The following is a 16,156-nucleotide window of genomic DNA, read 5'->3' on the forward strand; positions in this document are numbered from 1 at the left end:
AGGTTGTGTAAATTTCTGCTCTCAGCATACCTTTGAGCCCAGTGGATGTAACTATGTCCAACAATCCAGACGTTAAACATGGTGGAAGAAGGTTGTTCTGCAGTCAGATGAAGTGTGGTAATGAAAGGGCAGTTGAAACAGTAGGAGTTTCTAAAGAAAAAAAACTGTGGATTTACAATGCTAATGATTCATTAGCAGTGATTGGTGCATTTCCATTTCTGAAAACAGAAAGTTAGGGTGCATGGATGTGTTCTTTGAAAGATGTAATTTGAATGGTCAAGGAAGAAACATTTAATGAAAGATTGCACTGGATACGCAGGTGCACTGAGAGTTCAGAGTTCAATTGAAACATTGTTGTGTGAATTTGCAAACATGAGAGGTCTTCCAGGAGGTGGTTGCTATGGAAACAAGGCAGACAGGGCAGAGGGGGGAAGGGTTTTGATTTGAAAAAAGTGAGGGAAGAGGTATGATTGGCTAATATGAGAGATATGTGAAAAGAATATCTGTATTTCTGTGCTTTCAATAGCTGCAGCCTTTGGAGTGCATCCTTTTTCTTCTGCTGAAGACAATTTGGTGTATTTCTGAGACTGTTTTCAAAACTCAAAAAATATTTGCTAAGGTGAGAAAAGATTTATTTAATTTAGATAGAGAATAGTATGATTTAAGGAGAAAATGATGAAGAAAGCTGTGTTTTTAAAATGTGGTTTTGTCTCTAGTGATATACTAATAGAATTAGTTTCAAAGAGAAATTATAATTGCATATTTGGTGTAACATTCTGGCATGCAGTTACACAAGATATTGTAATACATGGAGGCCATTTCATGGTCTGTTATGTAAGCTGAAACAGATATGTTGCTTTTAAAAACGATTTAAGAAATCAATTACATTTCTAGATATGTACTGCTAGAGCTTCATAGGTTGTTTTGGGCCATATTTATAAGGTATTTGAGTGTCTAAGATGTTGTGTTCGCCTTTTAAAATGTAAAGTGTTCCTCATGGGACAAGTGTCTTGTAAATACGCTCCCACTTGTGCTTGGCAAATTTAGATTTTGATTATGGGAGTTACCTAGCCATGTTAATAGTGTCCCAAAAATGGTGCTAGGGCATTCCAGAAAACACTTTCATGTGTCTCAAGGACATTTTTAGTCATTTCTTCATGAATGCAGGTATACAATTGATTTATATGCTGTGTTTAAAAACGAATTTTGAAATGAATTAAATTTCAGGATATGTACTGTTAGAGCTTCATAGGTTGTTTGGGGTCATATTTAGAAGGCATTTTAGTGTCTTTGAAGTTATTTTTCCTTTTTAAATGGAAAGCGTTCCTCATGGGGCCCTGAGCAGTTCTTAGCCATGTTATTTAATAGGAAGTGGATAACATGGCTAAGAGCATTTGCTGGGAAATGCATGAATATCGCTGATTTTTTCTGCTATATTCATGCATTGTGGCCGTTTTTTTTCACATTGCTTCATAGGTTGTTTGGGTTCATATTTAGAAGGCATTTTAGTGTCTTTGATGTTATTTTTTCCCTTTTTAAATGGAAAGCGTTCCTCATGGGGCCCTGAGCAGTTCTTAGCCATGTTATTTAATAGGAAGTGGATCACATGGCTAAGAGCATTTGCTGGAAAATGCATGAATATCGCTGATTTTTCTGCTATATTCATGCATTGTGGCCGTTTTTTCACATTGCTTCATAGGTTGTTTGGGTTCATATTTAGAAGGTATTTTAGTGTCTTTGATGTTATTTTTCCCTTTTTAAATGGAAAGCGTTCCTCATGGGGCCCTGAGCAGTTCTTAGCCATGTTATTTAATTGGAAGTGGATAACATGGCTAAGAGCATTTGCTGGAAAATGCATGAATATCGCTGATTTTTCTGCTATATTCATGCATTGCGGCAGTTTTTTTTCACATTGCTTCATAGGTTGTTTGGGTTCATATTTAGAAGGCATTTTAGTGTCTTTGATGTTATTTTTCCCTTTTTAAATGGAAAGCGTTCCTCATGGTGCCCTGAGCAGTTCTTAGCCATGTTATTTAATAGGAAGTGGATAACATGGCTAAGAGCATTTGTTGGAAAATGCATGAATATCGCTGATTTTTCTGCGTTATTCATGCATTGCAGGCCTTTTTTTATCACATTTGCAAGCACTTCTTAGCCATGTTATCCAATGGGAGGTGGATAACATGGCTAAGAGCATTTGCTTCAAAGGTTGTTTGGGGTTATATACCATTTTGGGAAATTATTAACATGCCTATCTAACTCCCATAATCAAAATCTAAATTTGCCAACCGCAGGTGGGAGCGTATTTACAATAAATTTGCACCATGAAGAATGTAAAATAGCATACTAGATACTCAAATAACTTATAAATATGATCCAAAACATCTTATGAAGCACTAGTAGTGCATATTTCCAGAAATGTATTGGTTTTCATTTAATGATTTACTTCATTGGTAGGCCTTCACATGTTTTTTTACCTTGGTTTTTTTTCAGTGAAAATCTTATCTGCAACCATGTGTTGGCCTCACCTCAAATAAACAAAACAGGTGATGGACTGAATGTGGATCAATGACACACATTCACCCCAGTCCAAAGATCTGGGCCTAAACAAACCTTTAGATAGGCTACATCTTATCGTCATCCTGAATTAATGATTTAAAATATTAGGGAGTGATTTATGAGTGTTGTATGCCTGTTTTGTACCATTGAGTGTCATTTTTGTGATGCAGTGCTGGTGGAAAATATTTGCTATGTTAAATAATTAGTACAGCATTAAGTTTTAGATGACTGTTATTTATTTACTGTTTGGTAATAGTGGTTAATAACATTTTATATTATATTTTTTCACAGATTCAACTGCAGATTCTTTCATAGTTTGGAAAATGCCTTCCAGAAGTCGAATACGAAAGGCTAGAAAACGTCAAAGACAGCAGGATGATGTTTTATTGCAGCAGTCCTCTTCCCCAAATACTTGTCAAAACACCAAGAAAGGTCCGGGTAAGAGCACGAAATCATTCTTAAGAAATATTTGTAGTAAAAAAAATTTTGCTCAAAAAAATGTGTCTCTTAACAAAAAGAGAAGTAATTTAAATGGAAAGGAGAGACCCATCACAAATGTTACTGGTAGAGGAAGAGATAACTCTGTGCATGATAGTAGAAGGAAACAACAGTTTAGGGACATTCGACAACGAATGTTCCGTAATAGGATATTAGTTAATTTATTGAAAAATATTAAAAAGAAAGGCCAACAGAAAGCGGCATTTTATAGGAAGAAGAAAAATGTAGAGAAAATTATTGATCATGCTTTTGAAATCAAGCGAAAGTTGTTTATTTTGGTAATCAATAGAATTAGGAAACTAAGCAAGGTAATTTCTGATTTCAAAACAAAAAGTAGATGGAAGAGAGTAGTAAATCGTACTAACTTTTGTGAAGTTTTTTCTGGAGAATGGATGCATAGTTCAAGTTCTGAGGCATTTTTTAATGAGGAGACTTATTTTCAGGATAATGATTTGGTGCATGCAGTTGACATCAGTGGTCGAGCTTATGAAGTGAAGGATGGTTGTCCAGTTGAAAAAGAACAACTTGTGACAACAGAGACAGAAGAGGCGCTAAGTGATGAGGTTTTAGGAAGACGTCCTAAGGGTCCTGTGTACATTTGGAAGTGTAGTTCTATTTGCAGTGTGCGACAGGTTTCCATCAATTTGCTATGTGATTTTATACGGACATTTAATAAGAAAAGTTTGAAGCAGAAAATGAAGTTGTTGCAAGATTTAGATCCTTGCAGAGTGAGACAAATGACAGGTTTGCGTGGTCATTCACTGGCTTGTCTTTCCAGGAGAGTATGCCAGAGTGTTTTTCATCATTTCAGGATGCTAGCAGTGCATCATAATAAAGTGAGAAAATTAGTGAGAATGTTGTATTATGCTAAGAGTCCAGCAATTATGCTTAAACAGTTATGTGCTGCTCTTTTGCATGGTTCTGAAATAGATGTGAAGAATCTTTGTGAAGAAATTGAGTTTTGTTACTTTGGTAGTAAAGATGAGAATGTTCAAATTGACCCTGAAGTAGAGGGTAATGTGGAAGATAATGTACAGGTTTCCAGTACAGATAATTTTCAGAAGGAAATTGCCACGTTTCAGATGAAATCAAGTGAGAGGCCTAATTTCACTTGTGTATGTTGTCGACGCACTTATTATAAGAATCAGACTAAGGTAGTGGATTTATATGCAAAAAGTGAAAGGGAAAATAATAGTGAATGGAAGGATTTAGCCACATACTTGATGGTAGAAAATTATTTTGATTTGGGATCGGATCAACGTGTGTGTACTTATTGTTGTAATAAATTAAACCAAAACCAGATGCCTGCTAGGGCAGTTCATAATAATCTGGAATTGGTTGAGATTCCTTCTGAATTGAAGGATTTAAATACTTATGAATCTATTTTGATTCAAAGTATCCATCCCTTTCAGGCTATTGTAAGAATGGAGCCAAAGACAGGGAAATTGCCTCCAGCAGATTTACAGAGAGGATTAAAGGGAAGAGTTGTTTATTTGCCTCTAGATTTGAACAAAAACATTAACACAATTGGAATAGAAAAAGTGGAAGAGGAACCTCTGGTTATCTTGGTTAATGGGGTTCCGACAAAGAATAAGAAAATATGGCAAGATTTAGTGGATGTTAGGAAAGTCAAAAAGGCAACAGTGTATTTGAAGAAAAATAATAAGTACTATAAGAATGTATATGTTGCAGAAGAGGAAGTAAGTGATGAAGAGGATAGCGATTTGTGTGCTGGCCAAATTGAGAAAGTAGAGGCCTCTAAAAGTGAAGAAATATATGAACATTATAGTGTTCATCCTTTGCATTCCAAGGAAGTGATGGGGAATGCTATTGAGTTGTTTCAAATGAAACAAGCCAAAGGGAGTCCCATTAGTGTTTGGGAGGAAAGTTTGGAAGCTCGGTGTTTCCCACAGCTATTTCCCACAGGTCAAGGAGGAAGATATGATGAGCGACCTCGTGAAATTCCTGCGTCTGAATACCGGACTTTACGATTGTATGCAGAAGATCCTAGGTTTCGGCAATGCATTCCCTATTTGTTTCATCTCCTGTTTGAAAGCGATCTGTCTGGACTGTCATATGCAGTGAACCACATCTTAAAAAGTGGTATACAGATGCGAAACATCTCGGCAAGTGACTTTATGCATAAAGTCAATGTCCAAGACAGTATTTTGGATTCTCACTTAATTAATCTCATGGCGTGTCAGCGTGGTACTAATGAGTACTGGTACCGTCGTCATGGTGACTTAAAATGTATGCTGAGGAACTTAGGAACTCCGACATGGTTCCTCACTCTGAGCTGTGCCGAGTATGGCTGGGATGACTTACTTGAATTTCTACGAGAGGCAAATGGAAATATTGAAAACATTGAATTCAAGACACCTGGAGAACTGTGTTCTTTGGATCCTGTGAATGTATGCAGGTACTTCAATCATAGATTTGAAGCTATGATGTCTTTCATCACAAATAAAAAGAATCCACCTCTTGGAGAGGTGTTGGATTTCTTCTGGAGAAAGGAGTACCAAGCAAGAGGTGCCCCTCATATACATATGTTGCTGTGGATCAAGGATGCACCTAAATTTGGAACAGATCCGGATGACTTAGTGATGAATTTCATCGAACAGTATTCTACGTGTGCTGTTCCAAACGCAACGGAGAAGAAAAGTCTAAGAGAACAAGTTCTACGTTTCCAAAGCCATCGTTGTGGAAAGTACTGTCGTCGTAAATTCAGAAACAAGGACAAGTTCTACACCAAATGTCGTTTCAACTTTCCACGACCGGTGATTTCTAAAGGAAGAGTGAACAGTTTGATGTCTTCGCTGCGACATAATGTGACGAGGAAATCACCCAAGAATACATACAATTTGAAAAGGAACGAAGAGTCCAAGTACATCAATGACTACAACCCAGTGATTTTGTCCATGTGGAATGCCAACATGGATATACAGTTTGTGGCTGACAACTGTATGGCTGTGGCTCGGTATGTGACATCTTACATCACCAAAAAAGAAAAGACCGAACTGAAGGATATGTGGGAGGACATTTCCCATGAAAAGAGCCTCAGCAAGAAGTTGTACAGTTTCAGTCTGAAGATGTTGTCGCATCGAGAAATCGGAGCTTACGAATGTTCTGATCGATTGTCTTCAGCAAGTCTCTATGCCAAATCCAGGAGTCTCGTTTGGGCGAGTCTTGGTCTTGCTGCAACGCGAAATCGAGTTCTAAAACCTGTTCGGGAAATTGAGTATTTGGCAGAAAAGGAACCAAACAGTACCGACATTTTGAAGACCAACATGTTGGATACATATTATCCAAATCGAAGCAGTCACCTTGAGAATATTTGTCTATATGAGGTTCTCCAAAAATTATATATTCAAGAGGAACATCAAAGAAGATATTGAGAAAGGAGTGTATGCTGTAATTGGAAGTGAGGGATGCCTGGTCAAGCAAAGAAAATGCCAATTAGTAAACCATCGAAAATTAAGTGGCGAATCTCCAGAAAAAAGGAGTTTTTCTATTTAGCACTTTTGCAACTTTTCAAGCCTTGGCGTGCAGAAGAGGAACTGCTTGGAGATTTCCTCTGTTACGAAGACTCTTTCAATGCAGCCAAGGAGTCCATAGAATGTCCTGCTTTTTCTAAATATCAAGAAATGCTAACTTTGGAAATTGAGCAGGAAGCAACGATTGCAGCCGAGATTGCCAGAGACAGTTCTCAGGACAGTCAGAGTTCTGTTTCATTGAGTCAAGATCCACTTGGAGGACCTATTATCGAAAATGAAGCTGCCACTGCTATGAATGAAGTAGAAAGAGCCATGGCACATGCTCAGGAGGATTCACAGTTAACTTACAAGACTTGGAAAAACAACTCAACGTTGAGCAGAGGAAAATATATGATGAAGTTACCAAGGAAATTGAGCACGGATTAAGTCATGAGAAGAAAGAGTGCTCGTGTACGTCGTTGAAGCCTGTCGACTGTACGTGAGTGGAGAAGCGGGAACTGGAAAAAGTTTCCTCATTAAAGCAATCTCTTGTTATTTGCAGGAAAGGACTGAGTCATCGCTGTCTTGTGTTGTCACCGCTCCTACTGGACTGGCAGCACATAATATTAAAGGTATTACTTTGCATCGTCTATTGATGCTGCCGGTGGAGCATGACAACAAATTACAATACAACAAGTTATCTGGAGATGCTTGCTGTGAAGTTTCAAGAGTTTTGAGGAAAATGAAACTACTTATCATTGACGAAGTAAGCATGGTTTCCAATGTCATGCTTGCCTTTGTGCATTTGAGAATGCAAGAAGTACTTAAAACTGAATATGATGTCTTATTTGGTGGGAAACACATTATTGTTTTCGGAGATCTTCTACAGCTGACACCAGTAAAAGGTCAACCTGTGTTCAAAATACTCACGCATGAAGATACCAGGAAGTGCCTAGGGAGCATTGGCAACGTCAATATATGGTTAAACTTCAATTATGCAGAACTGCATCAAAATATGCGTCAGGCAAAGGATGAAGATTACAAGAATATTCTACAAGATATTAGAATTGGAAAAGTGACCGAGCATGGGAAAGAAGCTTTAAATGCACGGTTACTGTCAAATTTGTATCCCAAACAAGATATTGTGCCTGAGAATATTTTTCAGAAAATTACTGAGAAGAAATCCGGGATATGTCTCATGCCAACTCTTGCAGAATGTGCCATCTTCAACAACAAAATGTTGAATTTAGAAAAGCAAGAGATTGTGAAACTTGAAGCTATCGACAAATTAGAGCATATGGGATCAACAATTATTTTGTCAGACAATTTGAAATCAAAATTGGATTCATTAGAGAAGACTATATCTAAAACAGCGGGTTTTGAAAAGACTTTGAATGTGTGTTTAAATTGCCGAATTATTTTGAGAAGGAATTTACATGTAGAAAGGAGGTCTGGTAAATGGATCAATGGGTAATGTTGTTGTTTGAGAAATACAGAAATAGAGATGGAATAGAATTTTTAAAAATTAAATTTGATGGCATTGAGGAAGTACAGCAAATTGGTCGTTGTTCTGCTAGGTTTTTGCTTGTTAAAGATTTATATGTTCGCCGTAAACAGTTTCCTGTTTGCTTGGCATATGCGGTGACAATCCATAAATCGCAAGGTTTAAGTGTAGACTGTGCATTGGTGAATATTGGCAGTTCTGTGTTCAAGGAGGGTATGGCATATGTGGCATTGTCACGAGTTAGAACTTTATCGGGATTGTACTTGATTGACTGTGATGTCACAAACATTTGTGCGGATCTAGATTGTGTTAAGGAATACAATAGGTTAAGAAGAGAGTATGCGCCACATTTGCCTCAATATCCTTTGTTTGAGAAACGTGTGGTAGGCCGCAAACGTAGAAATAGCAGTAATAGTAGGGAGGTTGTTGCAAAAAGACTAAAAGTCAATGAACCGAAAATTGTTAGCAGAAAGAAAGTGGATTCTGTTGAAGATGTTGTCGGTTTTCAATTTGAAAACAGTTCTGGTGTCAACTGCTATGCAAATGTAGTGGTTAATGTTCTCTTTTCACTAGAGAGTTTAAAAGAACAGATTCTGTTGAATTCTGAACAAATTTTATGCTGTTTGTTGAATTCTGTTTTCGAGAAATGTAGCAGTGATCGAACAAAAGTAGAAAGTGTGTCTGAAGTTCGTTATCTGTTAGATGAATGTTCAGGTCAAACAGACTTCTCTGAAAATAATCAGCAAGATTGTCAGGAGTTTTTAATGTATATGCTTGATATATTGCAAGTTGAGGGTGTAGATGTAGATCACCTGTTTGGGCTTTCTTATCAATGGCAGCATGACTGCGAGAACTGTATGGTATCAAGTACTACTAGTGTAGACTCAGAAAGATTTATATATTTAACTTTGCCAGACAGTAAATCAGTCTCCTTTAATAAGCTAGTAAATGCAGCGGATCACAACATGGAGTGTAGCCAATGTAAATGTGATATGATGTCAACATTATTTATACGTAGATATGGCCAGTATGTCATTTTAATGATGCAACGATGTAGGCCTGATGGAACAAAATTGTCAACTTTAATAAAAAATTTTGTGGCTTCTCAGCTGTCAATATCAGGGAGGACTTTTGTTACTGTAGCAATTATCTATCACGATGGTCCATCAACAACATCAGGACATTATACAGCTTACTTAAAGTCTGGAAACGGCTGGTCATTCTGTAATGATTCTGTTGTAACGTTCAAAAAAAAATTGCCGTTTGACCTTAAAAATTCTTACCTGGTGTTTTTAAAACCAAAATTTTAAGTAGAGGGAATGTAAGTCTGCAATGCTGTCTCGATTAAAAATTCAACTATATAAACCTAATGCAAGTAAGTCTGCTTCATAGTAAGCAGTATCAGTGTCATAGGAAAAGGAGAACATGACTGACAAAGAAGAGTAAGATATTAGTAGTCCAGGATTGTGAAAATAATCTCAAATATTTTATTTTTGAAAGTTGCGAAAATAGAAAATGTCGGGATTTGATTGGAAGAATTACAAGATTTGCGAATCGCGGCAACATGATTTGGCCTAGTGGAAACATGTGATATAATGAGAGAAGTTTTTTTTCTATGTAACATATTTCACGTATCGATGGAGGTTTTCTTTCAGAAAGTGGCGGGCTGAAAATATTTAAAGCACAACAGAGTGGATGCTGTTTATAGGAGATCCTTCGACGTCATTGAAAGTAAGTTAATTTTAAGAAGTTTTGAAATCAGATTTCTTAGGTTGTATGGGTTTTTTAAACACAGTCATTTTGATTGTGTTTTTTTTTCCCCGCTGTTACATGATGAATACCTTCAAGTCACTGATTTAAGTGAAATTTGATACATTCTGAGAACAGCAAAAATAAACCATTTAACATGTATAATTAATGTTATGCTTTTTGTCCTTATGATATACATTTAGAAATGTGTGGTACATATGGGTAAGGTGAGTTCTGTAAATATCAATTTTAATGCTTAGAGTGCTGTACTTCTGGGTAGTGTTTTTTTTTTATAAAAAAAAGAGGCCTCACCTCAAAGAAAGCTCTTGAAAGCACACATCTTATTTGCATCCTAAAACAATCATTTACAATGTTAGACACAATTTTATTATGACTTTACATCTTTTTTGCGCTGCTATTGCATCACTATTGTGAGACATTAGCAGTGCAAGAAAAACATCATGTTTCAAAATAGGCCTCAGTTCAGCAATATCAAGATACAGTTTCTTTCGAATATATATCTTTAGGATTGTGTAGGGAACGTAGAGAAGCAGAGACTTCTGTAAATGTCAAAGTTGTTGAAAAACTGTTTGTTTTTGAACCTTTTCCCTTGTCTTTTCTAATTTTTAAATACATGTTTTAATATTTTTTGAAATGTTTGTTCTTTGTTTTACAGATTGAAAGTATGAAAAAATATTTAAAAAAGGTAACAAGAATTATAAGGTAAATGTTTTCCACTCTTTTTACCCGCAATGCACTGCTGATGATGTCATTGACAGTATCTCTCATTTACTCTCTCTAGCTGTCTTTCTTTTTACATTATTCTCTGTTTACTTCCCTTATACTAACTCTTCTTTTTTTTTAAAAAAATATTTTTTTTAGTTCGCTTAAAGTTCGCGAACCGGTCAGCGAACTTGAAGCGAACCAAAAGAAATAGAGCTTGCCAGAGTGATAAACATTCTAGCAATTTTGTTTGAAAGGGGAGGTAGTTCTGAAAAGAACTGTTTTTTTTTGTTTTTGTTGTTTTATGTTTTTTTTGTAATTTTTTGAACATTTTTTGATTTTTTTGTATTTTTAGAACTGTTTTATGTTTTTTTTGTGTTTTTTAAGGAGGGGAGACAACAAAAAACAGGCTTTCAAAACGGCTCAACTGGAGCAAAAAAAAAGAAAATTACTTTTTGGGTGCATTAGGGCACTTATGATTTTCATATGCAATGTTCATGAGGTTGACACTCATGTTGCCATATGACAGCATAGCACCACAGTAAATACAAGACAACTTCATGTGCTGGAAGTTAGGTTGGATGTTTGGCACAGTCTCTTGTGCCTCTCTTCCCGTCAAAGACAATGTGGATGTAGATCTTGCCACAGGAGTTGCCGTCGGATTGTCTTCAAGATCCCTCAACTCAGCCCGGCTGTAGTTCAAGGGATGCCACCTGCTCATGTGACGGTGCATTGTATAGTTCCCCATACTGTACTTCTTTTCTGTGCCTCTCGACAATCTGTAGTCACAGATGAGGCAGGTGGCATATTTTGCATTCACTTTCTTGGTTCCAGGAGGGATGGTGAAAAACTGCCAGATGAAACTGGTTTTTCGTTTAGAAACCCGGGGCAACTCATCAACAAATTGTTGTCCCTCTCTCTCCTCTTCTTCTTCTTCCTCATCTTCCTCCTCTCTGTTAGTCATAATTTGACTGGGTGGTCCTCTCTTCTTATGGGGAGGTGGAGGTGGTGGTGGGGGTGCACCAGCTGCAGCAACAATGGAAGCCATTGTGGATCTTCAGATAAATGGTCTTTCTCTCACCAAGATGAAAGTCAGAGTGAGGAAATAAGGAGGGGTTTACTTGATTTGGGGAAAACAAAAGTTCTGAGCCAATGAAAAGTGTTATTTTTAGGTCACATGACCTAGTCATACATCATTTGGAAACCAAAAGTGAAATGAACCAATGAGAAGTTTGATAAACAAGTCACATGACCTGTTCCGCTTACGTTACGCGGCGCGCGCCGCGTCCCAGATCGCTTCCGGTTCGCGGTCCGGAGCACTTCCGGGAGCGCTAACGCGGCGCGTCATTAGACGCATTACGCGATAACGTGATACGTCGCGCTTCCGCGGCGCGTCACTGTTCCGCTAACGTAACGTTGACCGGTTCGCGGACTAGATCGCGGCATCAAGATGAGCTAACGGAAAGCTTCCCGGTTCGCGAACTAGAAGCGAAGAAAAAAAATATTAAAAAAAAAATTATCAATAAACATCTAAATATATTTTGGGATTTAAAGAATAATACATTTTACAGCTACAGATGTTAGCTTTTAAAAAACCAATGAAATTCACTGAAAAAACCATAGGTTATAGACCATATATAGTTAGAAATTTGCATTTAAAAAACCATTGAAATTCAATGAAAAAACCATAGGTTATAGACCATATATAGTTAGGAATTCGCATTTACAAAACCTTATTTTACTCGCATAAAACCATTGAAATTCCATATATAGTTAGTTGCGCTAACTATATATCGCGCACCCGCAATCCACTGCTGATGATGTCACATATTACATCATTCATGACATGGTCAGTGACATCACTGATGACATCACTGATGACATCTCAAATGACATCACTGATGACAACATCCAGTGACTGTATGTTTCTGTGAAGTTAAAATATGTCTTACATATTGAAGAATGAGTGGATGTATAAGTGTCTGGATGAAGGATTTAGTAGGTGCATGACTGACTGTATGAGTGAGTGATTAAATGTGTCTCACTGAGTGCATGGGTTAGTGACTAAACTGTCTTAATTTGTGCATCATTATGTCTGTTGTTCTGTAAACTGTTGCATGTGTTGATAAGTAGCTATATGAGTAACTATATGGGTTATTGATTGGTTACCTTAGTATTTGTATGGGAGACTGAGTGTGTGTGTGGGTGGCTGGGAGGTGTATGACTCTGTGCATAGATGTGTGAGCAGTTGATTCACTAGAGGTATGGTTTCAAAAGTGCATGTGGTAACAGCTGTATGGGCGGTTGACTGTGTGCATGAGTGTATTGGTGAGTGAATGGATATCTCAGTGCTACATGTCAAAGTAAGTACATATGTAAAACACAGTACATGTGAGAGTTGACATATATAAATAACTGTGCATAAGAGCCAGTGAATGTGTGAGTGGCTGTATGGATCATTGTGAACTTGTATCAGGGATTGTATAAGAGAGTAAATATGTGTTAGTATATGTTTGAATAAGTAAAGTTTGTATAACTGTATAGTTGAGGAAATGGAGGTGTGATTGATTCTTTGCATGACTGACTAGGTGTGTGAGTAACTCCATGGATGAGTGACAGTCTGTGAGTGTCTGTTTACACTGATTGTATCTAAGGTTATATTAGAGTCTGAAGAGGTTCATCGTATTATCACATGAATGATATCATCAGTGATGTGATCAGTAATGTCAAATGAGATGTCATCAGTGATGTCATCAGTGATGTCATTTGAGATGTCATCAGTGATGTCATCAGTGATGTCACTGACCATGTCATGAATGATGTAATATGTGACATCATCAGCAGTGGATTGCGGGTGCGCGATATATAGTTAGCGCAACTAACTATATATGGAATTTCAATGGTTTTATGCGAGTAAAATAAGGTTTTGTAAATGCGAATTCCTAACTATATATGGTCTATAACCTATGGTTTTTTCATTGAATATATATATATATATATATATTTCCGGTGGACACCTGGTGACCCCAGAAGGCAGGGATGCGATGCAGAGGCAATTCCGCCTCTCTGTGGACCGGATGCCCAGTCATTCGGAGCCTCGTAAAGAACGCAACCTGGGCGTTTAAGGTAGCTGCGGTTTGGGGACTCGAGGGAGCATGTTTAACTCTACTATTAAAATGGAATGGAGGCACGCTCTTTCTTTGGACTTACCTGCCAGTCACACATTTGTATGGGATGTCATCTCTAACCTGTAGACCCCTTCGCTGGAACATGGCATTCTGGGACATGCAGTTCGGTCACCTGGTGGAAACTGCACGTTGGGCAGCCCACTCCGGCCGGAGTGGGAGGAATAGAGAGAACAGCCAATCAGGACTGGGCCGGACATTCATAGTAGTCCAAGGGGAGGAGGCGTGTTCATTTCAGCAACTGTGGGCATTGAGAAAGGCCTCGCGGCCGAAATGCATTTGCCTGTTGCAAACGAGAATAAAGCTGCACCTTCGAACTTCCCCATGGTGGCTTCTGTGTTCTTTTCCACAAAAGAAGTGTGCTGATATCCATTACCGTGTGGGCCAGTGACACGGTCTAGAAGCAACCCGCAGCGCAAGTTTCACCGGAACCATTGGCAGCGGCAGCTCCGGCTGGTGTGAGAGTGTCCTCTGCGGTAGCAGATTTTTCCGGTGGACACCTGGTGACCCCAGAAGGCAGGGATGCGATGCAGAGGCAATTCCGCCTCTCTGTGGACCGGATGCCCAGTCATTCGGAGCCTCGTAAAGAACGCAACCTGGGCGTTTAAGGTAGCTGCGGTTTGGGGACTCGAGGGAGCATGTTTAACTCTACTATTAAAATGGAATGGAGGCACGCTCTTTCTTTGGACTTACCTGCCAGTCACACATTTGTATGGGATGTCATCTCTAACCTGTAGACCCCTTCGCTGGAACATGGCATTCTGGGACATGCAGTTCGGTCACCTGGTGGAAACTGCACGTTGGGCAGCCCACTCCGGCCGGAGTGGGAGGAATAGAGAGAACAGCCAATCAGGACTGGGCCGGACATTCATAGTAGTCCAAGGGGAGGAGGCGTGTTCATTTCAGCAACTGTGGGCATTGAGAAAGGCCTTGCGGCCGAAATGCATTTGCCTGTTGCAAACGAGAATAAAGCTGCTCCTTCGAACTTCCCCATGGTGGCTTCTGTGTTCTTTTCCACAAAAGAAGTGTGCTGATATATATATATATATATATATATATATATATTTTTTTTTTTTAGGTTAATCGACAGTATTGCTTGGGAACCCGGTTTCCTCCTAATAACTCTTGACGTTGTGAACCTCTATACTTGCATTGCTCATGAGAACGGCCTAGCAGCAGCAAAGTGGTTCCTTGATAAAAAACATGATCAATATCGGGAACATAATGAAATGTTATTACAAATGATGAGATTCTGTTTGTATAACAATATATTTCTCTTTGCAGGGCAATTGTACAGGCAGGTTAGAGGTACATCTATGGGCTCGTGCTTTTCTCCCAGCTACGCGAACTTGTTCGTGGGCTGGTGGGAGAAGCACGAGGCCTGGGGGAGGCCAATGACCAGTGGACAGACAACATCTTACTATGGACAAGGTACATAGATGATCTCTTTGTAGTTTGGCGCGGGAATAGAGCCTCGGCTGAGGACTATATCGCCGCGCTGAATAGCAATGAGTGGAATCTCAAATTTACAAGCACAATAAGTGACACTAGTGTTTACTACCTAGACCTAGAAGTTTATGTCAACAGGGGGAAGATTCAAGCCCGATTATACAGGAAACCCACGGCAGGAAATGCTGTTCTGCATGCAGCAAGTCATCATCCCAAATGCCTTATCGGTAACGTCCCCTTTGGTGAATTCCTACGCCTGAAAACAAACTGCTCGGACGAGGAGGAGTACGTTCAGGCAAAGGTTGAAGCCAAAAAAAGATTCCAGATTAGAGGATACTCCCACAACATACTAAACGTGGCTGAGGAGAAATCCAATAGAATCCGGAGAGAGGAACTTCTGGTAGTTAAACCTGTACAAAAACAAGAGGAGATTCCTAGAATGATCACAACCTTCAATGTGAAGTCAGGAAGGATTATGCATATTTTTCAAAAAAATTGGCATATCCTAGGCACTGACCATATAATGAAAAGAGTCCTTCCAGAGCGACCACTAATAACATACAAACGCAGTCAATCGCTGGCGGACCATCTTGTCCACAGTCACTTCACGTCCAAGAAAAAACCTAAAGAACTCTCCATATCAAAAGGATTTTTCCCATGTCTAGGCTGCAAGGCCTGTAAAAATAGCAAACGAAGTAAAACATACCCAGGGAGAACTGATAAAAATGAGCCAGACAGAACCATCAAAAAACTGATTAACTGCAACTCTGAATACACTATTTATTGTCTCCTTTGTCCGTGCGGGAAGCGCTACATAGGTAGTACAATCAAACCCACAAAGATGCGAATCCTTGAGCACATGCGTTCGATTGCGAATAAAGACAAGTCGTACCCTGTGGCACGACATTTCGCAGAACTCCACCAAAGCGACAGGGACCTGCTCAGCTTTTATTGTATAGATCAAGTGGAGCGCACTGAAAGGGGAAGAGACAGAGAAAGATCACTGTGTACTTTAG

This window comes from Lissotriton vulgaris, chromosome 3_1 (assembly GCF_964263255.1).
Source record: "Lissotriton vulgaris chromosome 3_1, aLisVul1.2, whole genome shotgun sequence".
NCBI lineage: Eukaryota > Metazoa > Chordata > Amphibia > Caudata > Salamandridae > Lissotriton > Lissotriton vulgaris.